At 38.9% G+C, this 26,184-nt stretch overlaps 1 protein-coding gene across 1 annotated transcript in view; it reads left to right on the top strand.

The window, feature by feature from the left end:
* Window positions 1-24,202: 24,202 nt before the first annotated feature.
* Window positions 24,203-26,184, top strand: part of Cysltr1 (cysteinyl leukotriene receptor 1) — a 28,242-nt gene continuing 26,260 nt past the window's right edge. The window contains exon 1 of the mRNA XM_057759826.1: window positions 24,203-24,605. The gene's annotated coding sequence lies outside the window, so the exon portion shown is untranslated. The remainder of the gene's footprint in view (window positions 24,606-26,184) is intronic.

Raw genomic sequence — 26,184 nt, 5'->3', positions numbered from 1 at the left:
AAGGTTTGCTCTTATAAGGTACACATGAAGATCTTTGAACATCAGCTACAAAAACCTCTGAATGCCTCTCTGGCAGCAGATGGGGCATTCCCTGAAAGCTCCTGTGTGAGCACATGTCCCAGAACTCTCTTCTCAAGTGAAAATCCCTACAAATGTGCACCCTGAGAGCTTTGAGCTCACCTTTGATAAGTGTGGTCATGCCAACTCCTAAGGTACCTTCAAGGCAGGCATTCTTTTCTATTTTTATGTTGCAAAACTAATGAATTTGTTTTAATACATAGGCATTCAGTGGACAAGTGCTAAGCTCTTTAGCAACTACATCCCTCTGTGCTGCCTTTTGTTCATTTAAGAACGTACTGTATACAAATCACTGAGTGAGGTGATAAGCATACAAAGCTGAAGCAATGGAAGTTCCCCTCAAGTTCATGGTCTACCAGAGAAGTCAAGTGTTCTTGCAATTAAGCACTCTAAGTGCTGTAATAGATAATGTGAAGATTCCTTTGGCATGTTATAATGTCAATATATGCCTCAGCATTTTTGATACCTTTGATTAGTAGAGTAGATAAATATGTGAATACAAAAATATTATATAATATAAATATAATAGGAGGAATCAATCAAAATTGGAGAGGCTCAATTAAGATTATTTAGGGGGAAAGCACTACCCACACTTGTGAATGATTGAACATGAACAAAAAACCTACACCGCCAAAAGAAGTACAGGCCGAAACATGCAAAGAAACATTGGCCTAATGACAATATATCATCATCATCGTATATATGGAGTCAGACAACCCAAGGTTAAAATAAGCAAATCAGCTCCTATCCAAAGAATCAGTAAGTCAATCATCAAAAATAGAAAAATGATAAAGCCTAAACAATAAAAAGACTGACAGTCTCCCATCCAAGTACTAACCAGGCCCAACCATGCTTAGCTTCCAAGATCAGACAAGATCAGGCACGTTTAGGGTGGTAAAAATGATATGTACTCATTCAGAAGTGGATATTAGACATAAAGCAAAGTATACCATAAAATATCAGCCATGGTCCATATCGGTTATAGGAGTCCAGCGAGAAGACAAATGAGTTAAAGAACTGCAACAGGGCATCGAAGAATTGCGCAACCTCTATAAGATACTATGCATGTATCAAAGGCAAATGTTAAATTGGTAATTGCAGGCTGGTGAGATGACTTCAGAGGTAATGGTGTTTACCACAAACTCTGATGACCTGAGTTTAATTCTCAGAATCCACATAATGTGAGAAAATAATTGAGTCCCACAAGTTGTCTTCTAACCTCCATCATACTATGGCACAGAGCACACATACATGCACACACATGTATATACATAATACCAAGCTAAATAAGAAATAAATATAAATAAAATATACAGCTAACAGCTATGAAAAAGGGTGATCCAGGTATAATAATAAAGTAGCTATGCTATAACATCAAAATTTTAAATTATACCTTAAAATACAAGGAAAAATAATGAAGTTAAAAGAACAGCAATCCAAGGTTGACATGGTACACAGTAACAACTCCAAAGGAGTCTTTCTTGAAGCACATAAGCATAGATTTGAAGCTAATTAGAGCAAATCAAACACTTGGAACTTAATCATAAGGAGTTACAGGAACAGCTAACCAGACAACTGAAAAGGTAGCAGTAATGTGGAACCATTGAAAAGGACAAGCAATAGGTTGCAAGGGACAGAAGAAAATATTTCAACTTCAGAAAAAGAAGTCTTCAAAAAAACCCTTCAAATAATTACAGAATCATTTTTGAACTTTAAAAGGACTGGCTCATTAAAAAGTATGCCTTTGTTCACATTAGTAGCCAATAGTTACCTGAGTCTGAGGAAAAGCTAAATGGCTTACAAGTGTTGAGTTTTGTGCAAGGCTCTACATGATCACTAGGATGAGCTTATAAGTGACTGAACAAGTGAATAAATAAGTGGACATAAAGCCCCATTGCAATCAGTACTTCTTTCTCTCTACAGTATAGACAAAAGCATAAACTAAAAGACAGCAACAGAGAAATAAGAAGTTAATGGCCATAAATTTTATTTAAAAATATAACTGAAAAGTAGAAACTGAGCACTTAACTGGTGCACAAATGAAAGATCATCTCCTAAAAGTTTCTGAACCATTGTATGAAATATTATTTCCAAAATGAAGCAGAATGAATATTACTTTTAACAAAAAGATAATCATAAACTAGACACATTTAGTGGGTTCAACCCATGCTTGGAAAAAATAAATTTTAGTTCTCATTCAATAAGGAAAACAACTTTAACTCCTTCCTCTCTTGTTGATTGACATGTAAAGGTTATATAGTTCATGAATTTGACAGAGTTGGCATAGTTCTTTTCTGATGATCACTGGATAAGGCACTGATGATGTGGGATTCCCCTCTGTATGCTGTGAATATCACTGGTGAACAAAGAAACTGCCTTGGCCTGTTGATAGGGCAGAACTTAGGTAGGTGGGGAAAAGTAAACTGACTGCTAGGAGAAAGGAGGCAGAGTCAAAGACAAACCGTGTAGCCCTGCTGGAGACAGATCCCAGAACATTACCGGATAAGCCACAGCAATACACAGATTACTAGAAATGGGTTAAATTAGTATGTAAGAATTAGCCAATAAGAAGCTAGAGCTTGGTGGCTGGAGAGATGGCTCAGAGGAATAGAGCACTGGCTGATCTTCCAGAGGTCCTGAGTTCAATTCCCAGCAACCACAAGGTGGCTCACAACCATCTGTAATAAGATCTGGTGTCCTCTTCTGTACTGCAGGATACATGAAGGAAGAAACCTATATGCATAATAAATAAAAATCTTGACAGACAGTTCCGGGCGGCGGAGGCATCGGCAGGCAGGCCTAGGCGGCGGAAGCACCGGCGCGCAGGCAGGCCCGGGAGGCGGAGGCACCGGCAGGCAGGCCCGGGTGGCAGAGGCACCGGCAGGCAGGCCTGGTCGGCGGAAGCACCGGCGCGCAGGCAGGCCCCGGCGGCGGAGGCACCGGCACGCAGGCAAGTCCGGGCGGCAGAGGCACCGGCATGCAGGCAGGCCCGGGTGGCGGAGGCACCGGCAGTCAGGCCCGGCAGGCAGGCCTAGGCGGCGGAAGCACCGGCGCGCAGGCAGGCCCAGGTGGCGGAAGCACCGGCAGGCAGGCCTAGGCGGCGGAAGCACCGGCGCACAGACAGTTCCGGGCGGCGGAGGCACCGGCAGGCAGGCCCGGGCGGCGGAGGCACTGGATGCAGGATAGTGCGGGCAAGAAACAGTGAAGCCTGCACTGAGAGCAGATTGCCCCGCTACAATTAAATCAAACCCAATAGATAGCATCGGTAAGAGGAGATGGGCAGACGCCAAGGCAAGAATTCACCCAACAATCTGAAAAACAACATGAAAACACCAGAACCCAATGATCTTACAACACAAGGACTTGAACACCCTAACACAGGAGAAGAGGAAAAAACTGACTTTTTTTTTTTTTTTTTTTTGTGGACATGAATCTTTATTACTCTTGAATGAAAACCCAGCAGCGCTATTTCTGGTCATATGATTCACAGTGTTGGGTTGACAACGCTAGAAATTGCCATGAACCTATTTCTCACTTCAGGATTCATGCAAAATTGTGAAATGGGATTCATACACCTCCATAATCAATAAAATAATGTACCTATAAAATATTATGTGTGGGAAGAGTAACAATTTTTTTTTTTTTTTTTTTTTTTTTTTTTTTTTTTTTTTTTTTAGCAATAGAGTCCCTTAAACAACATGTAAAAAACGCCCTCATAGAAATGGATGAGAAGTATAACAAAAAGTTTGAAGAAATGAGTAAATACGTAAATGATACCCTGGGAAGCCAAGAAAAAACGACGATCAAACAGGTAATGGAAACAGTCCAAGAATTGAAAACTGAAATGGAAGCAAGGATGAAAACACAAACTGAGGACCAGCTGGATATGGCAAATATAGGTCAACGAGCAGAGACTACAGAAACAAGCATAATCAATAGAATACAAGAGATAGAAGAAAGAATCTCAGATTCTGAAGACAACATAGAGAAAATAAACAGACTGATCAAAGAAAACACCAAAACCAACAAATTCTCATCACAAAACATTCAGGAAATATGGGACACAATAAAAAGACCAAACCTAAGAATAATAGGGATAGAAGAAGGAGAAGAGGCACAGCTCAAAGGTCCAGAAAACATTTTTAACAAAATTATGGAAGAAAACTTCCCCAACATAAAGAAAGATATTCCTTTGAATATTCAAGAAGCATACAGAACACCAAACAGACTGGATCAAAAAAAAACGTCCCCTCGCCATATAATAATCAAAACACAAAATATACAGATTAAAGAAAGAATATTAAGAGCTGCAAAGGAAAAAGGCCAAGTAACTTATAAAGGTAAACCGATCAGACTTACACCTGACTTCTCTATGGAAACCATGAAAGCCAGAAGGTCCTGGATAGAGGTACTACAGAAACTAAGAGACCATGGATGCAAACCCGAACTACTATACCCAGCCAAGCTATTGTTCACTATCAATGGAGAAAACAAGACATTCCAGGATAAGAACAAATTTAAACAATACGTTGCCACAAATCCAGCCCTACAGAAAGTAATAGAAGGAAAATCACAACCCAAGGAATCCAACATTGCCAACACTGCCTACAATAACCCAGGCATCTAGCGACCCTTCAACAGCACAACTCAAAGAAGGGAGACACACAAACTCTTCTACCAAAAGCAGTAAGAATAACCAGAGTTAACAACCACTGGTCATTAATATCACTTAATATTAATGGTCTCAATTCACCAATAAAAAGGCACAGGCTAAGAGATTGGATACGAAAACAGGATCCAACAGTCTGCTGTTTGCAAGAAACTCATCTCAACCACAAAGACAGGCATCTACTCAGAGTAAAGGGTTGGGAAAAGGTTTTTCAAGCAAATGGTCCTAAGAAAAAAGCAGGTGTGGCCATACTAATTTCTAACAAAACTGACTTCAAACTAAAATCAATCAGAAGAGATCGACAGGGACACTTTATACTCATAACAGGAACGATTCAGCAGGATGAAGTCTCAATCCTGAATATCTATGCCCCTAATATAAAAGCACCCACTTATGTAAAAGAAATATTGCTAAAACTCAAGGCAGACATCAAATCACACACACTAGTAGTAGGAGACTTCAACACACCTCTCTCACCAATGGACAGGTCAATCAGACAGAAAACTAATAGAGAATTAAGAGAATTGTTGGAGGTAATGAATCAAATGGACTTAACAGACATCTATAGAACACTCCACCCAAATAGGAAAGAATACACCTTCTTCTCTGCAGCTCATGGAACCTTCTCGAAAATTGACCACATACTTGGAAACAAAGGAAACCTCCACAGATACAAAAAAATATCAGTGTCCACCTGTGTCTTATCAGATCACCACGGATTAAAGTTAGAAGCCACCAACAATGCTACCCCCAGAAAGCTGACAAACTCATGGAAACTGAACAGTTAACTACTGAACCACACCTGGGTCAAGGAAGAAATTAAGAAAGAAATTAAAGTCTTCCTTGAATTTAATGAAAACAAAGAGACAACATACTCAAACCTATGGGACACGATGAAAGCAGTGCTAAGAGGAAAGTTCATAGCACTAAGTGCCCACTTAAAGAAAACGGAGAAAGCATACATTGGGGACTTAACAGCACACCTGAAAGCTCTAGAAAAAAAAAGAAGCAGACGCGCCCAGGAGGAGTAGAAGACTGGAAATAATCAAACTGAGGGCAGAAATCAACAAAATAGAAACACAGAAAACAGTCCAAAGAATCAATGAAACAAAAAGTTTGTTCTTGGAGAAAATCAACAAGATTGACAAACCCCTATCCAAACTAATTAAACGACAGAGAGAGAACACGCAAATAAATAAGATCAGAAATGAAAAGGGGGACATAACCACAGACACAGAGGAAATTCAGAGAATCATTAGATCTTACTACAAAAGCCTGTATGCCACAAAACTGGAAAATGCAAAAGAAATGGACACTTTTTTAGATAAGTACCATATACCAAACCTAAACCAAGACCAGGTGAACGATCTAAATAGATCTGTTAGTCGCGAAGAATTAGAAACAGTTATCAAAAATCTCCCTTCCAAAAAAAGCTCAGGGCCAGATGGTTTCAATGCAGAATTCTACCAGAACTTCCAAGAAGAGCTAATACCTATACTTCTTAATGTATTTCACAATATAGAAACAGAAGAGTCATTGCCAAATTCCTTTTATGAAGCTACAGTTACCCTGATACCAAAACCACACAAAGACCCAACCAAGAAAGAGAATTACAGGCCTATCTCCCTCATGAACATCGACGCAAAAATTCTCAATAAAATACTGGCAGCCGGGCGGTGGTGGCGCACGCCTTTAATCCCAGCACTCGGGAGGCAGAGGCAGGCGGATCGCTGTGAGTTCGAGACCAGCCTGGTCTACAAGAGCTAGTTCCAGGACAGGCTCCAAAACCACAGAGAAACCCTGTCTCGAAAAACCAAAATAAATAAATAAATAAATAAATAAATAAAAAATAAAATACTGGCAAACCGAATCCAAGAACACATTAGAAAAGTTATCCATTATGATCAAGTAGGCTTCATTCCAGAGATGCAGGGCTGGTTCAACATACGCAAATCTATCAATGTAATCAACCATATAAATAAACTGAAAGAAAAAAACCATATGATCATTTCATTAGATGCTGAAAAAGCATTCGACAAAATTCAACACTCCTTTATGATAAAGGTCTTGGAGAGATTAGGGATCCAAGCGTCATACCTAAATATAATAAAAGCTATTTATAGCAAGCCGACAGCTAATATTAAATTAAATGGAGAAAAACTCAAAGCCATCCCACTAAAATCAGGAACACGACAAGGATGTCCACTCTCTCCATACCTCTTCAATATAGTGCTTGAAGTTCTAGCAATAGCAATAAGACAACATAAGGGGATCAAGGGGATCCATATTGGAAAGGAAGAAGTTAAGCTTTCATTATTTGCAGATGATATGATAGTATACATAAGCGACCCCAAAAACTCTACCAAAGAACTCCTACAGCTGATAAACACCTTTGGTAATGTGGCAGGATACAAAATCAACTCCAAAAAATCAGTTGTCTTCCTATACACTAAGGATAAGGAAGCAGAGAGGGAAATCAGAGAAGCACCACCTTTCACGATAGCCACAAATAGCATAAAATACCTTGGGGTAACTCTGACCAAGGAAGTTGATGGAGGAAGGTCATTGGTTAAATAATAAAAAAACTGCCTAGGTCCATTGGATAGGCCAACCCTTAGGTGGGTGGAATAAACAGAACAGAATGCTGGGAGAAAGAAGCCGAGTGAGTGAGTCGCCATGATTCTCCCACTCCAGACAGACGCAGGTTAAGATCTTTCCTGGTAAGCCAGCTCGTGATACTACACAAAATATTAGAAATGGGTTAGATCAATATGTAAGAGCTAGCCAATAAGAGGTTATAGCTAATGGGCCAGGCAGTGTTTAAAAGAATACAGTTTCCATGTAATTATTTCGGGGCATAAACTAGCCATGCGGGCTGCCGGGTGGCGGGGACGCAGCCCTTGCCGCTCTTATTACAACAGGAAGTGAAAGATCTATTTGGCAAGAACTTTAAGTCTTTGAAGAAAGAAATTGAAGAGGACACCAGAAAATGGAAGGACCTCCCTTGCTCTTGGATTGGGAGGATCAACATAGTAAAAATGGCAATTCTACCAAAAGCAATCTATAGATTCAACGCAATCCCCATCAAAATCCCATCAAAATTCTTCACAGATCTGGAGAAGACAATAATCAACTTTATATGGAAAAACAAAAAACCCAGGATAGCCAAAACAATCTTATACAATAAAGGATCGTCTGGAGGCATTACCATCCCTGACTTCAAACTCTATTACAGAGCTACAGTACTGAAAACGGCTTGGTACTGGCATAAAAACAGAGAAGTCGACCAGTGGAATAGAATAGAAGACCCTGACTTTAGCCCACAAACCTATGAACACCTGATTTTCGATAAAGGAGCTAAAAGTATACAATGGAAAAAAGAGAGCATCTTCAACAAATTGTGCTGGCAAAACTGGAAGTCAATCTGTAGAAGAATGAAAATAGATCCATATCTATCACCATGCACAAAACTCAAGTCCAAATGGATTAAAGACCTCAATATCAGTCCAAACACACTGAACCTGATAGAAGAGAAAGTGGGAAGTACTCTACAACACATGGGCACAGGAGAACACTTCCTACGTATAACCCCAGCAGCACAAACACTAAGGACATCATTGAATAAATGGGACCTCCTGAGACTGAGAAGCTTCTGTAAAGCAAAGGACACTGTCACTAAGACAGAAAGGCAACCCACTGACTGGGAGAAGATCTTCACCAACCCCGCAACTGACAAAGGTCTGATATCCAAAATATACAAAGAACTCAAGAAATTAGACCGTAAAAGGTTAATCAATCCAATTATAAAATGGGGCACTGAGCTGAACAGAGACTTTTCAACAGAAGAAGTTCAAATGGCCAAAAGACACTTAAGATCGTGCTGAACTTCCTTAGCAATCAGGGAAATGCAAATCAAGACAACATTAAGATACCATCTTACACCGGTCAGAATGGCTAAAATCAAAAACACCAATGATAGCCTCTGCTGGAGAGGTTGTGGAGAAAGGGGCACACTCATCCGTTGCTGGTGGGAATGCAAACTTGTGCAACCACTTTGGAAAGCAGTGTGGCGGTTTCTCAGGAAAGTCGGGTTCAACCTACCTCTCGACCCAGCAATACCACTATTGGGAATATACCCAAGAGATGCCCAAACATACAACAAAAGTATATGCTCAACTATGTTCATAGCAGCATTGTTCGTAATAGCCAGAACCTGGAAACAACCTAGATGTCCTTCAATGGAAGAATGGATGAAGAAAGTATGGAATATATACATATTAGAGTACTACTCAGCAGTAAAAAACAATGACTTCTTGAATTTTGCATACAAATGGACGGAAATTGAAAACACTATCCTGAGTGAGGTAAGCCAGACCCAAAAAGAGGAACATGGGATGTACTCACTCATATTTGGTTTCTAGCCATAAATAAAGGACATTGAGACTATAATTCGTGATTCTAGAGAAGCTAAATAAGAAGGTGAACCCAAAGAAAAACATATAAGCATCCCCCTGAATATTAACCTTCATCAGGCGATGAAAGAATACAGAGACAGAGACCAACATTGGAGCACTGGACTGAAGTCTCACGATCCAAAGGAGGAGCAGAAGGAGAGTGAGCACGAGCAAGGAACTCAGGACTGCGAGGGGTGCACCCACACACTGAGGCAATGGGGATGTTCTATCGGGAACTCACCAAGGCCAGCTGGCCGGGGACTGAAAAAGCATGGGACAAAACCGGTCTCGCTGAACATAATGGACAATGAGGACTACTGAGAACTGAAGAACAATGGCAATGGGTTCTTGATCCTATTGCACGTAATGGCTTTGTGGGAGCCCAGGTAGTTTGGATGCTCACCTTAATAGACCTGGATGGAGGTGGGTGGTCCTTGGACCTCCCACAGGGCAGAGAAACCTGCTTGCTCTTTGGGCTGAGGAGGAAGGAAGACTTGATTGGGGGAGGGGGAGGGAATGGGAGGTGGTGGCGAGGAAGAGGCAGAAATCTTTAATAATTAAATAAATTAATTAATAAAAAAATAAAAAATAAATAAATAAAAATCTTTAAAAAAAAAGATGAAGCTAGAGCTAACGGGCCATGCAGTGTTTTAATTAATATAGTTTCTGTGTGATTATTTCAGTTCTGGGCAGCCGGAACAAACAAGCAGCCTCCTTACTACACACTGATCTATGAGTATACCAGTATATCATTAGGAATCATCTTATTGATATTCTTTTTAGATAAGTAGCATTGAGGTTTACCCTAGGTCTCTAGGGTATCTAGTCTCTGGTTCTTAGTCACCCAAGCAGTATTGGATATGAGTTCCACCTTGTGGAGTGGGTCTTAAGTCAAATCAGACATTGGTTGGCTTCTCCCACAAGTTCTGTACCATAGTTGCTCTAGCATATTTTGCAAGAAGGACAGATCAAAGGTCAGAGTTCTTGTGATTGGGTTGAGGCTTACATTTCTTTTTTAGTAGCCTACAAATATCTTCCTGAATCAAAGATACTATATGTAGGAGTGAAGGTGTCCATGTTCAATGAGGTGGGTGGGTGCTGTCCTTAACAATGGGACTCCACTGTCAGTTTGTTAAGAGTAACCATTGTCTTAACAACAACATGGGTCCTTCAGGAATTTCCATGGGGCCCCTTTGGTCAACAACTCAATTGAATGAAACCCAACCCATTTCTGAAACCCTTGTTTGGTGACAAGGGATGACCAATTGGGATTTCATATTTCCTATTATTAGGAGACCTCATTAAGATCACCTTCACTATATTTTAAGAACTTTCCACTACACTAGATTTCTATATCATCCTTCAAATGCCCCTCAATTTCTGCTGTCTCTCCCTACATTCCTTCCTTCAACCTACTCTATCTACCTCCCCTCCCCACCTTATCCTCCCATTTCCATCTTCCCTTGACCTCAATCCACCCATATAATCTACTCTATTTCCCCATCTCAGTGAGAGTCATATATTCTCCCTAGTCCCTTCCTCTATACCTAACCTCTCTGGTGTGTGGACTGTACCTTGATTATCATTTATAATAATTTATAATTATCATTTATCATAATTTATAAGTGGCTAATGTCTACTTATAAGTGAATATATACTGTATTTCTCTTTCTGGGTCTGGATTACCTCACTCAGAATGATTTTTTTCTAGTTCCATCTATTCACATGGAAATTTCATGATGTCATTTTTTAACAGTTGAGTTATACTCCATTGTGTAAATATACTACATTTTCTTTATCCAGTCTTCTGTTGAGGGCTAACAACTATTTTTTTGATTGGACGTAAGGCCCACTCCAAGAAATAGAGCCCATATCTAACATGTTAAAATGTCCAAGAACCTGAGACTAGATAACTCATAGGCCTCTGGGAAACCTCCTATTGTTCTCCTAAAGGAATATAACAATAAAATGACTCCTAATGACAAATTGTAATACCTATGGAACAGAGCATTTCTCAGTCCTCAAAAGAGAAGTTTCTTCTTGCAATAAATGGTAATTAACAAAGAGATTCACAACTGAACAGTGGTAGAGAGTGACAGAATTTGAAAGACTCAGTCTTAAAGATGTCTTTGTCAAACCATTCCTGTCAAGGCTCAGGAATCGTTACAAAAGAAAGGGTGGAAAGACTGTAAAGAGACAGAGGTAGTGAGAGACTCCAAGGAAAAAGCTCTTTCCAGATAGAACAGAACTACTCTTGAACTAGAGAATGTGGCAGAATGAGCAGGGCCTGCACAGATTCAAAAGGACTGAGAAAGGGAAGTAAACATAGACCCCTAGCTCTCACAAAAAAACAATTATATTGATACCTACAGGAAAGAAAAAAAATCAGTATTCCCCAGTAGAGGGTTGCTCGATGTATCAACTATATTTCAGGGCGAGCCCCATGCCCAGAAGTACTTTTTCAACACAAACAGACTTCATGATTTTGTTGTGTGTGTGTGTGTGTGTGTGTGTACTATTTGTTTTGTTTTATTTTGATATTTTTATGTCTGACTTAACTTCCAGTTTGTCTTTCTGTTTTGATTTTTGGTATCTTTTAGTCATTTTCCAGGGAGTTGTTGTTTCTGTTTTTGATTTTGAGAGTGAGGGAGAGAAAGGACATAAAGTTAGGTAGGTAGGGAGATAGGAACGTCTGAGAGAAGTTGAGGGAGGGTAAATATGATTGAAATATGTTGTATGAAAAATATAATAAAATTTTTGAGGGGACAAATAATTATACTAAACCATATCATAAACCATAAAACAAACCTCAGCTAACTTAAAATAATTCAAATAATAGAATGGCCTTTGGTCACAATGGTTTCAAACTGGAAATGAATAACAGAATACAACAAAAAGCTTTATTAGCACTTAAAATTAATACACATATAGGAAATCAATTGACCAAAGTTTATAATTAAATTTTAAAAAATCTTCTGTATGTGATTATATCAGTGTCAATATTCTGAATGTCATATTGTACTATAAACTTTCGGATGCTACCAATGAGGGAAACTTTATGAAGTATATATTTTTGTTATTTTCTAAAACTACTACAATTCAAAAAAACATAAACTTTTTTGCTGTTCTTTTTTTAATTGATTTTTCTCTGCTCTCCTCCCTGCCTCTCCCCTCCCTTCAGCCCTCTTCCAAGGTCCCTGTGCTCCCAACTTACTCAGGAGATCTTGTCTTTCTCTACTTCCCATGTAAAATAGATCTATGTACGTCTTTCTTAGGGTCCTCATTGTTGTCTAGGTTTTCTGGAATTGTGATTTTTGGGCTGTTTTTCTTTGCTTTATGTTTAAAAAACACTTATGAGTGACCACAGGTGATAATTGTCTTTCTGGGTCTGGGTTACCTCACTCAAAATGATGTTTTCTAGCTCCATCCATTTGCCTGCAAAATTCAAGATGTAATTATTTTGTTCTGCTGTGTAGTACTCTGTTGTGTAAATGTACCACATTTCCCTTACACATTCCTCAGTTGAGAAGCATTTAGGTTGTTTCCAGGTTCGGGCTATGACAAATGATGCTTCTATGAACATAGTTGAGTACATGCCCTTGTGGCACGATTGAGCATCCTTTGGATATATACCCAAAAGTGGTATTACTGGGTCTTGAGGAAGGTTGTTTCCTAATTTTCTGAGAAATCACCACACTGACATCCAAAGGGGCTGTATCAGGTTGCATTCCCACCATCAATGCTGGAGTGTTCCCTTTACCTCACAAACTCTCCAACATAAGTTGTCATCAGTGTTTTTGACAAAGAAGAAAAAAAAACCCAATCAAATGGAAAAAAGAAAGGATATTTAACAAAAACATAAACTTTTAATAAGAAACCTAGTCAAGCCTGAAGAAATAGCTCATGAATTAAAAGCATATACCATTCTTGGAGAGGACCCAGGTTCAATTCCCAACACCCACAAGGAAGCTAACAGCCACTTCTAGGCACTGTGATACCCTCGTCCTACTTCTGGAGTGCCTTAAATATGTGATGAACATACTTACACTTGCGCACACATATATACAGACATCTCTACAATACTCTGCTTAACTAACTGAGCTATGGAAGGGTATTAATGGACAATAAATAAGCCTGGGTTTCTAAGTGCAACAAGGCTCTCAGCAGTATTCGCCATACTCAAAAATGAAGCAGCAGTTATGCAATGTGGAATACTTACTTAATATAGAAGGCTCAGCTCTTTCCAAGTAAAACAGGAAGGAAGGAAAGGACTTATAGCTAAGAACCAAAAGGAGTCAAATGAGAGGGTGCTTTTTATCTTGGGAACAAAAAGGCCAGCTCTTCCAGTGTCCATTTTGACTGTTCATGGAATTCATTTGTTTGATTGATTGTTTAAACTAGACTGGACTCACAAAAGCCTAGATAATGAATAGATATTTGAAACAAGAAAGTGTTTCATTTAGAAATCAAAGCAGATTAGAACCATTTCAGAGGAGGGAGAAACCATGATATTTTGGTGCAAAAGAGAAAGCTCAAAATTGCCATAGCCAGCACTAAGATGACAGCAAATAATAATCTCAGAATTATGTGCTCTCAGATTCAAAACACTTTAACAAGCCTCCATTGGTTAACAGTGAGAAAGAGAAAAGTAATAGTTCATTCTCTGTATTAAGAACTTTAACAAATACAAACAGGTAAACTTCTACTTTTTATTGAACATTTGACATTTTATTTTTTCTTGTCTTGTGAGGAATGTGTTCAACTAAAAAGTTAGTTACTCTCTTAGGGGTTTTTTATATTGGTGTGAAAAGACACCATGACTATGAAAACTCTTACAAAGAAAGGGGCTTAGCTTACAGTTTCAGAGGTTTAGTACCATATCATGACAGGGAGCACAGATAGACATGGTGGTAGCTACATCTTGACCAAAAGGCAGCAAGAAGTCAACTGACTGTCACACTGAGAAAAACTTAAGCAAAACAGACATCAAAGCCCACCCCCACAATGACACACTTCCTCTAACAAGGCCATACCTCCTAATAGTGCCACTCCATATGGGGGTCATTTTCTTTCAAACCACAACAATTATCCACAAAATTTTACCCAGCTTGTAAATTAAATACATTTGAGATTGATGTACAGTGGCATGTCTTAAGTTAAGAATAATAAAACTAAATAAACTGAGACCTGATTTCATAAGCATATCAATTGTACATCTAGAGATCCAACTGAGGCATGTGAGGCACACATCATCTTTTCTGTTCTTTAAAATTCAAGAAGAAAAATTTTGTTTATGGGCTTCTTTCTTTTAATTAAAGTCAAAACCACAATCATGAAATCTAGTCTCCAGCTGGTCAAGCATAAAATGCCTCTGAATAGAATATAGACCCACATATTTGTTAAAGTCAGCTGGACTGGGACTGATGAAGCATGTGATCAAACCGGACTCTCTGAACTTGGCAAACAATGAGGGCTGACTGAGAAGCCAAGGACAACGGCACTGGGTTTTGATCCCACAGCATGTACTGGCTTTGTGGGAGCCTAGTCTGTTTGGATGCTCACCTTCCCAGACCTGGATGGAGGGGGTAGGACCCTGGACTTCCCACAGGGCAGGGAACCCTGACTGCTCTTTGGACTGGAGAGGGAGGGGGAGGGGGATGGGGAGAGAGGAGGGAAATAAGAGGAAGGGAGGAGGTGAAAATTTTTAATTAAAAATAAATAAATAAAAATATAAAAAATAAAGATGATAAAGAAAATCATTGTTGACCATCTGCAAGCAAAAGTAAAAATATGTCCCGAAAAATCAAGTGGCTATGGAAATATTTTTAAAAGTCAGGATCCTATTTTGTATTTAAATTGATACCCAGTATTATCTGAGAGCTTACTTGTTCAAATCACCAAGCCAGCAATTCCAAGGTGTGGAAAAATTCTTAGGACTTGAAACCATATGTTATTTTTTGACACACTATCTAATTACGGGTTAATAATTTTACAATATAAATAATCCTTAAAGAACAAGAACCATAATGTAAATCAAAAACTACATTTGTTGAAAATATAAATTTGTGATAGAAAATATTAAATTTGATCCTCATAACATAAGACAGTGGTTTCACTTTGCATAAACCAGGGTATCTGAGGAGCCAAGAAGTTGAATCAGTTATCCAAAATAATGACTAGTCAATGGTAGAAAGAAGATTCAGCCCAGATCTTCCTCCAGAGTTTAAGGTGTTAACTATCCACTCAGGTAACCAACCTCTTGGAGTATAATTACACTTTCTTCTGTTTCCTGCTCCATGCTCTTTGGGAGCAGTTCTAAACAGAAAAAAATTACAGACACTGAATAATTGATTAAATTAAAAATTTTTTCCATTTCTATTTCTGTTTCCATTTTGGTGCTAGAGATGGTACAATGAAACTTGTGTATGCTAAGCAAGCACTATACAGAAAGCTCCAAACCCAGCCTTAAAATGTAGGTGCATATTTTGTCTTTTTAAAATATATTATAAGCTTTTTGTTGCAAGCATAATAATTGGACTCAGTTCCTTGCATAGTGGTCTATATCCTGTTTGTATTCTTTTGAAAGTCTGGGCTTCTTGTCAAGAGGTTAAGGACTTAGCCACAAATCAAATGTTAAACAAATTTGCTTGTTTTCTAAAGAATTTACTGGTTGCTGATGAGATAAAGGAAAGAGGTCAAAGATAATTTATGAGCACATCCCTGGGGGGACTCCCCGGCTACTAGGAAATAACCATGAGATTATTTTTATAGCTATTTGCAGTTCACAAAGGCTTTAACATGAATTGTCCTACTTTGATTCTCATCCTAGTGATGAAGTATCATTATTTCTCTCCTTAGTTTCACTCTATACAATTAGAAAAAGTGACAATTATATCATTTAAGTTATCATTTTATTATTATTTTATGTGCACTGGTATTTTGCCTGCATGTATGTCTCTGTGAGAATGACAGGTCCCCTGATGCTGGAGTTACAAAGAGTTGTGAGCTGTCACGTGAGTGCTGGGAATTAAACCCTGGTTCTCTGGAAGGGCACCCATGGCTCTTTACCACTGAACTATCCAGGTATTTATTATGTACTAAGTCACACAAAAATGGATACAATAAACCTTCTTTGAGTCAAATGAATGCCTTTATTTTACCTTCATGCACTAGTTTTTACAAATAGTGCTTCAATAGTCCTTAAGCTATAGTTAGAAAGAAGGGCAAAGACAGAGAAAGACAAATACAATTGGCAGCTGCTGGTTAACATAGTTCCAGACATAAAGGAGTTTCTCAGTCCCTTCCACTGTCAGTGTAATGTTCTCCATAATCCCAAGTCAAATCATTTCAAAACCTTATAACAAGTCATGTAACATTTGGAATGAAATAAGACATTTAGTAGGAAGATGAAGAACATTTTTTAAATGAAGAAATGTATCTGCACTGTCCTGCTGTGGGACAATGGTCTTTTATCCTATCACTTGTATTATTTTTTAATAAAAACACTGATTATCCAGTATCTAGGCAGGAAGTATAGGCATGGGGACCAGGCAGGAAGTAGAGGTGGGGCAATGAGAATTCTGGGAAGAGGGAAGGTTTAGTCTTCAGTTGTGACCCAGCCTCAGAAGAAGCAAGATTTGACTGCTTTGCCAAAAAGGGTATCAAGCCACGTGGCTAAGTCAGACAAGAATTATAGGCTAATGTAAGTTATAAGAATTAGTTAATAAGGATCCTGAGCTAATGGGTCAATCAGTTTATAACTAATGTAGACCTCTGTGTGATTCTTTGGGACTTAATGGCTGCAGGACTGGGTGAGACAGAAAAACCTTGGTCAACAAATGGCACCTAACATGTGGACAACTGCATCCCCATAAAGCCTGATAGAGCTTGGGAAGTTATTCTAGATAGAAAAAGAATAGAGTTAAGCATGGTTTCTTCTTAGAAACACTTTCTCGGGTGGGCTCTGGTAGCTAGAGGAAAGCACTCTCATTTAAGATAGGCTTACTGACTCAGCTTTAGCTACAAAACTTTGCAGCTCTTTTAAGAGATCCTGCCATGAAACACTTAAATGGTGTTGATGAAAAGCTGATTTCATGCTTTTTGGTGGTAGCAGGGACCTTGAAACACCATAGAATTGTGGCAATAAACATGGATCCAGCCAGTACCTCTGCCTTGAGAGAAAAAAGCTAACAAATGGGCTAGATCCATCCATCAAAGCCACAGCTTTAATCCTAGCCATATTGCTTAGCAAATTAAAGACTCATGTAGTCAGATAAAAAGAAATATATAGTAAAGGTATATTCAAAGGCAAATAAAATTCCTAAATGGTTTATAGTGTGTTTAAAAATATATGTAGGCTTGGAAGACAAAGGAAAAGGGTAAAGTCTTTAAAATAAAAAAGAAAGAAAGAAAGTAGTTGGGTGTAGTGGCACAAACCTTTAATACAAACACTTGGGAGGCAGAGGCCGGCAGATCTCTTTGAGTTCAAGGTGTGGTGGCATACGCCTTTAGTCCCAGCACTTGGGAAACAAAGGCAGGCAGATCTTTGTGAGTTCAAGGACAGCCAGGTCTACAGAGTGAATTCCAGGACAGCCAAAGATACACAGAGAAACCTAGCCTCAAAAAACTAAAAATAAATTTAAAAAAAATGGAGTTTAAAATAAAGACACATAAAGATGGAAAATATACAGAGTGTCTGGATACTGTGTGTTATTGTGTGGTCTTTGAATTGTTTGATGATTGAGAAAGGAGCAACAGCTGCTAAAAATATTTGTTTATAAATTCTGCTGAATTAATCCAAGACACGTATTTTGGAAATACCTTGACTTCAAAATTGAAGTCAAAAGATATGTTACTTTGGAGAAAAGGGTTTGTTTTTGTTTCTACAGGAAATGAGAGGCTTTGGATTCATTCTGGGTTATGAAAAACAAGGTTTGACCAAGGAAGACCTCCTGAGAAATCTCCAATAGGAGCGGACAGCCCAAATGTCTGAGTTATACATCCAGAACAGACTCAAGACTGCTGCCTGAGATGATTAAGCCTCACAGAATATTCCAGTCAGTCAGGACTTGATCAAAATTCTAAATTTTTTAGGTCCCCATAAAATTATCAGTGCCCCTAACCAGTAGGAAGCAGCCTAGAAAACTATGCCCACATTCCTCTAAAATGAATTATGAATGCTTGCCTTTGTTTAGAATGTTGGTTACAAGATGTTATGGATAATGGTCTGGACAAAAATCTAAACAAAGGATATTAGATTCAGAGTTCTTGTTTTTTTTTGTTTTGTTTTTTTGTTTTTTTGTTTTTTTTTTTTTTAGGAGGAGAAGTGCTGTGGGACAATAGTCTTTTATTCTATCACTTGTATTAATTTTAATTAAAATGCTGATTGGCCAGTAGCCAGGCAGGAAAGAAGTATAGGCAGGGCAATGAGAATTCTGGGAAGAGGGAAGTTTCAGTATTCAGTTGTGACCCAGCCTCAGAGGAAGCAAGATTTGACTGCCTTGACAGAAAGGTACCAAGCCATGTGGGTAACTCAGACAAGAATTATGGGCTAATGTAAATTATAAGAATTAGTTAATACGGAGCCTGAGATAATGGGCCAATCAGTTTATAACTTATGTAGACCTCTGTGTGATTCTTTGGTACTTAATGGCTGCAGGACTGGGTGGGACAGAATAACCTCAGTCAACACTGTCCTTTCTGGGCTCTTGTCTTTAGGAGAGAGAGAGACAGAGAGACAGAGAGACAGAGAGAGAAATGAACAGAGATAGGCAGACAGACAAACATAGGCTTGCTTCAAACTTGGTATGTAACTAAGGATGACCTTGAGCTCATCATGTTGCCTCTGCCTCCTGAGTGTTGAAATTACAGATAAATGCCATCACACCTACACACGTGGTTCTGAGGATGAAACTTAGGGCTTTAAACACGCCAAGTAAACACTCTACCAATTCCATACTTTCATTGGTTGAATTTTAAATTCTGTGAAATAGGCATAACTGGTGATATTATCCTTTTTTTCTAATAAGAACACTAAGACTCACATAAAAGAAAAAGTTTATGGATGCTCACCTTACTATACCTGGATGGAGGTGGGTGGTCCTTGGACTTCCCACAGGGCAGGGAACCCTGATTGCTCTTCAGGCTGACGAGGGAGGGGGACTTGATCAGGGGAGGGGGAGGGAAATGGGAGGCGGTGGCGAGGAGGAGGAGGCAGAAATCTTTAATAAATAAATAAATAAAAGAAATAGTTTATCTAAGGATGAAAAACTCATTTTTGGAGAGCATGGACTTCATTTCATCTGCCATATAAAAACACTGAGCTAGATTTAGTCTGCAATCAGACATGTTAGCACTACAGCTAATTTTCATCATAGTTTACTCCACGGTTCTATCTACCTTCAGCATTCTATATGAATGGAATCCAAATGACTACAAATTCATGAGTTATGCCAGGCTGTGGTGGTGCACGCCTTTAATCCCAGCACTAGGGAGGCAGAGGCAGGTGGATTGCTGTGAGTTCAAAGTCAACCTGATCTACAAGAGTTAGTTCCAGGACAAGCTCCAAAGCTACAGAGAAACCCTGTCTCAAAAACTAAATAATAATAATAATAATAATAATAATAATAATAATAATAATAATAATCATGAGTTACAGTGTAAATCAAATCCAGATCCAAGTTCTCTGTCTCCTAAACCTACCTGCTGATTCACCGTGGGAATCATACTTTAAAATCATAACATTTCCTCTCTACATCCCCTTAATGAGCCATTTTTCCAGGAGAATAAGCTTCTCAGTTCCTCTAGCCCATCCTTGAATAATCCAGAGTCTGATTTTTATATACAATTTCCTCCACTTAGAGTGGGTGACATTCCCTGTGAAAGTTAGTACTGCTTCTTCTCTTCAGAGAAGTCTGAGTTAAAGTCATCTGAGAGGACCTTTGCCATGAATCACATAAAAAAAGAATAACTAAGTAATTCCAAGTCACTTTAAATGTCAAGAGATTTGAAGAGCTCCAGACTTAAACTCTCCTAAAATAACTCTAGCAGACTTCCGTTATAGCATCACGTTTACTGGGAATTGATAGCAAATTACTAGGAATTTAACAAAAATTTAAGTGGTTGTCAGGCAGATAATCCCTCTAGCTAATGAAAAGCCCCTAGCCATTAGGTGGTCTTTGGCTGATCCCATTCCTACAATCACCAGTTTGGAGCAAATGCTAAGATGAAAGCAAGTCCAGCTGGCCCTGTGCTGGCTAGTTTTATGTCAACTTGACCCAAAACTAAACTAATCTGAGATGAGGGAGCCTCAGTTGAGAAAGTGCTTCCATAACACTGGGGTATATGCAAGCCCGTACGATGTTTTTTTTTAATTAGTGGTTGATGTGGGATGGACCAGCCCATTGTGGGTCGTGCCATCTCTGGTCTAGTGGTCCTGGGTCTATAAGAAAACAGACTGAGAGAGACATGTGGAGCAAGCCAGTAAGCAGCTTCTATTTTGCATAACTTGTTCTTTGTATTACAATGTGTATTTATTCCTTTGGGTCTATCAGGGAAGAGAGAAAAGAACTATACAAAGGACCTCCCTCATGTTAATCAAATACCTTCCTCCATCAAAATCTTCAAAGTCCATGCAAACTCCACTTTGAGTAGTGTTCACAGATATGTACTAAGAAATAAATACATAGTGGCTTGAAATAAAATTGTTTACTCTTGATCTAGATTCTTTTGGAAAATTTATCAATTACTTATATATAACCTTATACTAGTGATGTCTTCTACCACAAATCAGGTATTACTTATAATACTTGTTCAAAATCATTATTTTAAAATACAGTAGTCACATCCATATGTAGCTATGCTACTGATCACCTGAAGTGTAGCTAGGGGCATAAAGGATGGGTTTCTATGTTTTATTAACTTAAAATTCAAGTTTATATATCTACATGTGACTAGAATAGAAAAATGTATGGGGAATTAGCTTAGATGATCAGCATCATCTGTCCTATGTTGTTTATGCTCTTCTGTTCTTCAGGATTTTCAGTTTCACTCTAATGCAGTCACACTGCCCTTAATTCACTAGAAATAACAACTCAACACTGCTTTGTACTTACAGGTTAGTTCCTGTAGGAGAAAGAATAAATTAATTGCAGGAGACCATGTTTCATAAGCCAGACTAACTTTTTCTCCATTTTCTGTAAACAAAAACATAAATGTATTATGCCTTTCCAATGTGTGTGTGTGTGTGTGTGTGTGTGTGTGTGTGTGTGTGTGTGTGTGTGTTAGGAAATCTGTTGGTAAACTTACAGGACAAGCAACCAGGACAGCTAACTAAATTGTAAGGGGCTGGAGAGAAGTGTGTACAGACATCTTTTATATTCTTCATAGTATGAGTGTATATGAATTTCTCAGATTCTTTCTGTTCCTTTAATTTTCATTAGTTTATTTGGTTCTCTATTTATCCTTGTTTGTCTTTTTATTTGCCTCTGTTTTCTTAAGAGAGGGAGAAGGAAGGAATGGAGATGGAAGCACAGGGGATTATGGAGGATCTGGGAGGAGATGGGGGAGCAGAAACTGTCATCACAATATATTGCATAAAAATAACTTTATGATAAAAATAAATTTTTTAAAAGTAAGCCCATAGGGGACATCCTGTGAGAGCCTCTTTTCCTTTGGCCTAGTTTCTTTTCTGCAATATGAGAAAGCTGAATTGCGTTATTTATGAAACAAACTAACCAAAGCAATGAGCTCACACCTGGAGAAATCAATAATAAAACAGGTGTGTCAAGTCTGTTTGAATTAAAATTAATATGAAATCTAAGGCCCCTTTCATTTTAAGACCCCTTTTAGCTCTGAGTTTGTGTGATGTCCATAGAAGATCTAGTGGCTTACAGTTATTATGTGAATACTGCATACTGAAAATCCTTTAACCTTCTACCCAAGTTGTGCTTTACTAACACAGATTTCCTCATAAACACATATGCAAGTCCCCATTTTCTTCGGCACTTCCTACTTGGTCTTCTCTACCATTTTTTCTGTTTAGTTTATTTTTTTTTAATTTTTTTTATTTTTTATTTTTATTTTTTTTAAAGTCAGAACTAAAAAAACCTAGGAAAATTGTAATGAAAAAATTAAAAATGCTGCAGGATCCCTGATGGCAGTACGTAGCAGAAATGCTGCAAGTCCCCAAGCGGTAGTAGCGGGTTATGTGGCAGCAGGCAGTGAACCCTGAGAGCAGCCAGTCCCAGGCAAAGACAGCTGCCAGTTCTGGAGCAGTGGCTGGTCCAGGACAGGGAGACACATGGCAGCGGTGGTGGGCAAGAGACAGAGACATGGATAGGCATGCCATGCAGAGTGAGGTTGAATATTTATTTAGTCATTACGGAAGGGAGGGGAGAAGGGGAGAAGAGCGGAGGGGGGGGGAGAGAGAGAGAGAGAGAGAGATGGGAGAGAAGGGAGAGACAGAAACTGCCTCTCCAAGAGAGAAACAGAAAAGAGAGGCTAAGACTGCAAGTGGGAAGGAAGATCTGCCTGCCTCAGCTAATGGGGGAGGGAGAAGGTGTGGCTACACTCGGGGATCTGCAGCTGACCCTGCCTGAGACTGACTGCTCTCAGGGCCTGCTGCCTGCCGCCACATGGCCCACTACCACTGGTTGGGGACCTGCAGCGTTTCTGCTGCCTACTGCCACAGGGATCCTGCAGAATTTTTAATTTTTCCATTACAAAAATGAGAAAAGATAGGGAGATAACAGCAGAGAAGGGTCAATTTGCCCAATTCACTATTTTCAGACAGCATGGGGAGATAGATGTGATGAAATTGAATGGAGAAGAAAATGAAGGATTTTTGAGAGGAAGAAAGGAGAAGTGGAACATAGTCAATTATAGAGAACATGGTAGGAGTCAAGCAGCTATATAAGACCCCATGGAGCTGAATGTAACGCTGTTCTTCTCATCACTCAGAAACAGAGACACAACTAAAGAAGTGAACATGTAGGGGAGCACCTTCCAATGGGGCTATCTTATAGCTCTTTACTTTACTATCTAAATATAAATCCCCTCTACCATAAGTCGACATGTCCGTAAATGACTCACACTAGAGGAAAAGTAAAAGTTCATATTTTGTGTCTCTTACAAACTTCATTATAGATCTCTGGGGAGCCCAACTATACTGAAGAAATACTAATGGAAATACCAGTTAGTAAACTTCCCCAAAATAGTATTAGAGTCTGGTCTTGAATCCAAATATTATCGTCTCTTTTAAGTGTACTTGAATGACCTTTTCTCCCAATCATCATCATTGCCACTACATGCAAAGATTCTAGGGAAGAGAATGAAGAGTGATGATAAAGTGATTATAAAGACTATGAATACTATAAGAATCGCTATAAAATCACTTTGCTACCTAAAGAGACAAAATTGGAGTGATTTTTTTCTTGAGGCCCATTAAAGGCCAGAATGCCATTGTTGAACCATTATCTGACAATTTACAAATCCTTCAAACTAGTTATTAATAATGAGGGTATGCTTACAAAGTGTATATGTATACTAGTTATTAATAATAAGGGTATGTTATATATATATGTATGTATTATATCCCAACAGAATTTTCATAGGAAAATTCAATGTATTTTATTTACCCAGTTTATTTTATAGTCTTATCAATTTGTTTCCAATATCAAAATCTGGTCTCAGGCTCTTATGAGCACACACTAGATTGGCATATCCATTTTCTCCTAGGACATAAGGCAACAAAAATTAATGAGCTTTTAAATTTTTTTATAGAATCGCAAACGTCATGAAGAAGGGAAGCACACACAGAGAGGGAGGGAGGGAGGAGGGGAGGAGGAAGGGTGAGAGAGAAAGAAAGAGAGAAGGGAAATATATCTTATCTTAAGATCGAGTTTCACATAATGCCAGTTATACTAGCGTATACTACTAGGCTTATCTTTCCCCGCCTACAGATAGCCTAACCACCCTCCAGACATAAAAATCAGCCAGAACTCGGCTCAGCAGCACACACTCCTCCTTACTCCCCACCTCAGAGCAGCTGCATGACTTCCTGAGGATTCTTTTGCAGTAGCTAGAGATAAACACTCATTTATGCATATAACCTGCAAGTCTCCAGTTTCTATTCTTTCTCCCTCTCTGTTTCTTCCCTTCCCCCACTTTGCACCAGGGAAGTTAAACTCTGGCGTGGTTTAAGCAGCTTGAGGACTAATCAGAAAGAGGAAGAAGAATCGGTATATACTGGCTAGCAAACGTGCCACGTCCTGACGTCTGTCTCTCCTCTTGAAAAGAAGCTTTTCCTAAAGAGCAAGCACGCTGTGAATGGAGTGGACCATCCAGAGGATCCAGATTTGTTCTGCAGCTCACTACCCAGGGCTAGCTCTCCAGGGGACTTACAGGTAAAGCTTTCTGAAGATTTGCATCTTAGGAAGAAAACTTGAAAGGACCTTAAACTGTGTTCAGCTAATGGCAGATTTTACCAAAAACCTCAGAGTTTGGAGTAACTGCTCTGCCTTATCTGCTTTAAATTAGACTGATAATCTGAATTCTTTCTGCTTTGGTTCTTGGCCAGAGATCTGATCATCTGCCAGGCGCAGTACAGCAAACTGTCGAGGCGACACCCCCCATGCCTCCAGCGCCTTTACAATTTAGCCAGAAGTGCAAAATAGACTTTAAGCTCTTCTGTAAGGCTGCAGAGGAACTTTTCTAGGCAGTGGTCGCTGCCTTTAAGGTGGAAAGAGAGTGCCACAGTGACTGCTGCAGGTAAGCCCAACAGTAAAGGCTGACATAGAATTTTCACAAGGAAGTTTTCCACGTTTAAACGTCTCAGCATCCTATAATTGAGGGGGAATGTTTCTCCCTCTCCCTCCTTGCCCTCATTCTCACTCTGGTTTTCATGCTCCCTTGTTTTGACAAATGAAAAGAGACTCAAACAAGTTAAGAGATTTCCTTAATGCACACTTCACTGCTATAAATTGGCAAGTTGACTAAAGACTACAAAAAGAAAGGCATCTCAGCTGCAGATTAATAGAAAAAATTCCTATGATCTACTTTATAACAGAATAAAACACACTCAGTTAACACAGAGCTAAGAAATCATATGACTTAATCAAATGTTTGGCGTAAAAGCATTTTTTCTTCTGAGCAGTCAGAATTACTGACTATTTTCAATGGTATCCAGATAGACTGGCAAGGACTGCCTCTTTAAATCCAGTGCATCTAATTCCCTGTCTCTACAATTGTTTTGAAATCAAAGCTGACATGCCAAGTATATTTAGAGGGCAGCTAACTTGGATTTGTTTGTAGAGTATTTTTAAGAATGATAGAAAACACTTTATAATATTTTATAAAGTACCATGACCAAAGTATATTTTAGCTGAAATTTGTGTCTAAACAATTGTAACTTTTTTATTGATTTTATTGAGCTCTACATTTCTCTCTGCTCTCCTCCCTGTCTCTCCCTTCCCTTTCTACTCTCTCCCATAATCCCCATGCTCCCAATTTACTCAGGAGATCTTGTCTTTTTCTACTTCCCATGTAGATTAGACCCATGTATGTGTCTCTTGGGGTCCTCATTGTTGCTTAGGTTCTCATTGTGATTTGTAGGCTGGTTTTCTTTGCTTTATGTTTAAAAACAAACCACTTATGAGTGAGTGCATATGATAATGATCTTTCGGGGTCTCGGTTACCTTACTCAATGTGATGTTTTCTAGCTCCATCCATTTGCCTGCAAATTTCAAGATGTCATTATGGTTGTCTGTTGTGTAGTACTCCATTGTGTAAATGTACCACATATTTTTTATCCCTTCTTTGGTCGAGATGCATTTAGGTTGTTTCCAGTATCTGGCTATGAGATTCCATCTTACACCTGTAAGAATGGCCAAATTCAAAAATACTGATGACAACTTATGATGGAGAGGTTGTGGGGTAAAAGGAACATTTCTGCATTGCTGGTGGGGGTGCAAGCTGGTACAGCCC

Source organism: Chionomys nivalis, chromosome X, assembly GCF_950005125.1.
Source record: "Chionomys nivalis chromosome X, mChiNiv1.1, whole genome shotgun sequence".
Classification (NCBI taxonomy): Eukaryota; Metazoa; Chordata; class Mammalia; order Rodentia; family Cricetidae; genus Chionomys; species Chionomys nivalis.
The sequence above is the reverse complement of the archived record's forward strand: the minus strand, read 5'-3'. Positions and strand labels throughout refer to the sequence as shown.